At 42.1% G+C, this 5,119-nt stretch overlaps 1 pseudogene across 1 annotated transcript; it reads right to left on the reverse strand.

The window, feature by feature from the left end:
• Positions 1-235: 235 nt before the first annotated feature.
• Positions 236-2,828, reverse strand: LOC308357069 (eukaryotic translation initiation factor 1-like; annotated as a pseudogene). The gene is made up of 3 exons: positions 2,708-2,828; positions 1,841-1,881; positions 236-585 (listed from the first exon to the last, which is right to left on the reverse strand). The product of its transcript is annotated as a eukaryotic translation initiation factor 1-like (transcript).
• Positions 2,829-5,119: the final 2,291 nt, after the last annotated feature.

The following is a 5,119-nucleotide window of genomic DNA, read 5'->3' on the forward strand; positions in this document are numbered from 1 at the left end:
AGGGTTGGTTTGTGATTTGTGAGCTTGCCAGCCATTCTCTCAATCCAGTCTTTGTTTTCTTTTCTTTTCTCTTTTCAGTTATTGCAGGAAGGAGTTACACTAGTTCAAGTTAGAAGCGGACCCCAAATGTATACAGTGTACAAGCTGTGAGGTTTTACAGCTTGTGACAAGGGACAGAGGACAATTCTACTCATTGCGAGGAAATCCTCACTTAAGCTTCCATGAGCCAAAAGACTTAAAATCCATGAACCTTCAGCTGGTCATCCTTAGCCAATCCAGTCTCTTCCGGGAACTGGCATATGTTCTCACCCTAGTCACCCCATAGTGGAATTACTTCTCCATATTCTGGATGTTCAGTCACAGGACAAACGCAGGCAAATTTCTTCTTAAACGTCTTCACTAGTTTCTTTTTATCAAAATCATCAGCGATCCCCTGGACGGTAGTAAGGGTCTTCCTGCTGTTTCTCTGTTAAATTCGTATACGGCTGTAATCCTCAGTGCCACCGGGAAACAGACCGTCCCACTTACTTGCATCAGCAAAGGGTGGAAAGAGTAGAGGTTCTGGATAGAGGACCTGCTGGAAGGCTGCAGCAGAAGGGGGGCAGGGGGGCGGTGAGGGTTGGGGACCGGAACTGAGTGTCAGGAAGGGATAGGGCTTTAGTGGGAGTGACTGGGATGTCTCCCAATCCAGTCTTGCTTGTGATATATTCTGCAGAAATGCCTTGACTTTTCCCACAAGAGTTTGGTTTCCTTTCCTGGTATTCAAAACCAAACAGATTTTCCAGGATTTTCGAATTCCTCTGGTCATCCCGTTGGGAATTTGGGAGAATGGGAAGTTAAATGCAAGGGCTCAGACCGAAAGTCTCTCTTTTTAATTTTAAGTAATTAGAATAGCTTGTTCTCAAGATTACACTGTAATTAATGTTATCAAATCAATGAGATGTATTGATAGAGCTCCTAATTTTTGTGGTTCCTGAACTGCAGTTTACGGTCTAGCTCCATCAGAAATACCTGGCGACTGCTGTATGAATGCAGATTCTCAGTCCCACCTCAGGCATTCTGATTCCGAAGGTATGGTGTGGACCTGGGAATATACATTTTCAACCTCTTTCCGCGAATTGTTATGCACAGTCATATTTGGGAGTCATTGCCTTAGTCTAGAACAGCCAGACCCTTTGCAATTATGACTTCTTATTTTCTATTTCTGATTTTAGGACTCCTCCCATTCCAGTCCTAAGGATAACAGAACACATGTTAGTCCTTTTTTAAAAAATTGTTGTTTTTATGAGAGCAGATTTAAATTAATTTTTTCTTTCAGAATTTCATGACAATTGTTAAGATAACTGGATACCCCCGGAGTGTAGCAACAAAAAATTACTGCTCTGACCGTAGGGCGGTTGTAGGTAACTCTGAATAGGGCACTATTAGCAAATGAGATAGAAAGCCCCTCCGAATTCTTTGCTGGAGTTTTTAGATCTGGAGAAGTAATTTCATCATGTGTTGGTGATTATTTGGGAAAATCCTATTGTGCCTTTTTAAGATGCTGGTTGGAATTGATGGGGGGGAAATGAAGAGAAACAGCTGGAGGCTTTGCAAGTACGTTCATAAGCCGGATGTTCCATGCCAGGAGAGAATGCCTTTTATGGAAATTTTAAAATAAAAATGTTCTACTTCATGAATACATTTTTTTTATCACTGTTATTCAGCAATTCTCATACTTGCTTTATTCTCTAGGGTAAAAAGCACAGAGAGGCTTGTTACTAAAGATTTAGTTGGCACATTTTGGGTGTATCTGGAGTGGGGGAGGGCTTGGCTATGGAGATTAATTCATAATTCAAACCCGCCGATACTGATCGGAAAGGCTCATGCTTAGATTGTCACCTGCAAGTGCAAGAGAACGAAAAGTCATTAAAAAAGTTTTTTAACTTAAGAACTCTGCCCTCCAGCATTCAAGCAGCTGGTTCCCCTTCTCTTGTCTGCCAAAGCTAACAGCCAGAGTCCCTTAAGAAGAGGGATTAGATGCAAAATCCTGATAAACCCCATTCAGTTTGAGCTGTGTACCAATAACAGAAGGACGTTTGTTGTCCATCTGTCTTTGGATGGAATAGGGGGGAGCTTGGGGGCTGGCACTGCAATGAGGTAGAAGGTTGTGAGTCTATCTTGCAGTGTATTTTGATTCCGGCTACAATCGAATGACACAAAAATATACCGCTCTGGACTCCGAAATCACCAAAATAAGATCGCTTAAGGCCTCTATATAATTCTGAGCTAACTAAACAATAACCCCCAGATCTAAATGGTCTGTGTGATTACGCAGACAAACTGCAGGTTTTCTGTTAGGTTTACTGCTCCCCCGGGAACTTTAAATCTTGCCGTTGCCGGTCTCTAATTTCTTCTACTCCTTATTCTGTTTATAAGTGCAACTTGGGATTCCGAGCAGAAAAGCATCTGCCAGGCTTTGGGGTTTAGGAGTCTACCTTAGAGGACAAAACAAATTAACATGCAAATCCTTTGTAGAGATCATCGCATCATCATCAAGATGGGAATAAAAAAACATTTATTACATTTAATTTTAGAAGGTGTGCACTTGCATTATCAAGTCAAGGGTAATGGCCCCCAAGGCAAATAGAGCAGCGAGAATAGGTGGCAGGTCCTGCCCAGTGTTTCAAAGCCACTAGGATCTCCTGGGGCACAAGAGGGCGCACACCATACGCTGTGGCCTTTGGTGGTATATTTGCTTTCTGCTGCTGCATAACAAATGGCCACAAATGTAGCATCCTGCAACCTTGATTTATTATCTTCCGGTTCCGAGGATCGGAATCTGGCATGTTTTAGTTGGGTTCCCTGCTGAGCATCTCACATGGGTGAAATTAAGGTGTTGGCTGGCTGCACCCTTATCTGGGAGCTTAACTAGGGAAATTGGCTTCCAGGCTTCCTCGGGTTGTTGGCAGAATTCACCCTCCTTCAGCTGTATAACTCAGGTCCCCATTTTCTGGCAAGTTGTTGGCCGGGGATTACTCTCAGCTCCTGGAGGGTACGTTCCACAGGCCAGAGGGCTCCTTTCCTAGGCCTTCCTCCAACATGGTAACTTCCTACTTGAAGGCCAGCCTTAAGGGTTCACTTGATAAGGTCAGGCCCACCCAGGATAATGTCTCTTTTAATCAACTCAAAGCCAACTGATTAAGGACCTTAAGGATATCTGTAAAATCCATTCACCTTTGTCATACAATGTAAGCTAATCATAAGATTGATATCTCCTCATAATCCCAGAATTGGTCTGTACTCCTGGAGGAGGAATTACATAAGGTGTATAATCTGGGGGACAGGGAGCTGGGAGAACCATGTGGGAGTGACACCTCCCATAGACACCCTAGGATTTAGAGCCTCTGTCTTAATCCATATACCCTGACCTATTTTGGATTTCACCTCACAACCGATTTTTGATGTTTACAAATTCAAGGCCATTATTTTATTTATGATTTCACTGTACTCCCCATCCTCCGCCTTGAGTTCTGGGATCACCACTTAGTGCTCTCTCAAGGCCGGTTAGCTGTTGTTGCTTCAGTTGAAGACATTACTTTCCCTTTTGTACTCGGTTGATTTCCCCACCAGAATAACCTCAAGTTAAGAGAGGCAGCCGGAGTCAGGATGCTCCCTGATCTTTGAATATTGAACACTTGCCTGATGAATATCTGATATATGTAGGGTCTGTGATCCCGTTCAAGAAGGATAGGAAAGAAGTGGAAATCCCTCCAGGATTAGCTGTGTCTATGAACTTCCACATGTATGTTTGGTGGGTAGCCAGAGCCTGTTAGATTGCGAAGAAAATGAAGAAAGCAGGATCCCATCTACCTTTTCAGGCTTACAAGCCCAGATTCCTAGAGTCCCTTGAAGCTTCCTGGTGAGACGGAGAAGGTGATCCTTCTTGGCTGAGTGGTCCCAGGTGCTATGTGAGACCAGAAAAATACATTTTTCTAGAACTCTGATTTTAACTCAGAATGCATGTCTCCATGGAAACACGGTTTTAAGCAATATTTGGCTGACGAGGTCAGCCTACAAACCCTTCAATAAAGAGAACAGATAAGAAAATGTCATCAGTGCAGAATCTTTCCAAATGACTGCTTGTCTGTATGACACACCTACCATGTCTTATCTCTGGAGACTTAACTTGGGTACTCAACCAAACTGAGCAGGGGTGTCCCGTTTTGGAATGTGGAGAAGCATTATCCTACTTTCTAAAATTATTTTCCTGAGTAAGGGGTAATGCCAGTGCTACTGTGAAAATTAGTTTGGCCATTCCTCAGATGACTCAGCAATCCCACTCTTAGGCACATATCACAAAGAACTGAGAACAGCTCCTCATACAAAAACTTGTACACAAGTGTTTACAGCAGTGTTGTTCACCATAGCCAAAAGGTAGATACAACCCAAATATTCATCAGTTGATGGATAGATACAAAATATGTTATATTCATGCATATTATTATAAGTTATATTTATACATATTATTCTGTCTCGAAAGGGAATGAATTAAATTCTGATACAAGCTGCAACAGAGATGAACCTTGAAAATATTATAGTTTTCATATTCTCATAAGTGAAAGGAGCCAGAAACACCACTGTGTGTTACATGATCCCATTTAGGTGAAATACCCAACAGAGTCAAGTCTATCAAAACAGAAAATAGGTTCATGAAATCAAAACCAGAAAATAGTTGTTTAGGATTAAGGGAAAGGGGGTTCGGGGTGTGATAGCTAAGCGTACGGAATTTTTTCCTGTGGTGATAAAAATGTTCTAGAATTGCTATGGTGGTGGTCGCGCACATCTGAGAATAGGCTAAAACCCATTGCATTGCACACTTGAAATGGTTGGATTGTACGGTGTGTGAATTATGTCTCAGTAAAGCTGTTAGTAAAGAATTAACAACTCTTAATCGATAAAAAGGAAATCACGATGGATAAACAGAGGTAAAGCATGAAACTTCAGGCTCTTTTCTCAAAGCCCAGGTAAGAAATGGAGCCTCCTTTATGGCAGAATTATGTTCCCGTGGTCAAATTTTTTCATTCACCCCCTAGCATGCATTTTTCTTTAGTTTTTGATCCAAAGAGCTTTGGGGAAT

Source organism: Martes martes (assembly GCF_963455335.1).
Source record: "Martes martes genome assembly, chromosome: 1".
Classification (NCBI taxonomy): Eukaryota; Metazoa; Chordata; class Mammalia; order Carnivora; family Mustelidae; genus Martes; species Martes martes.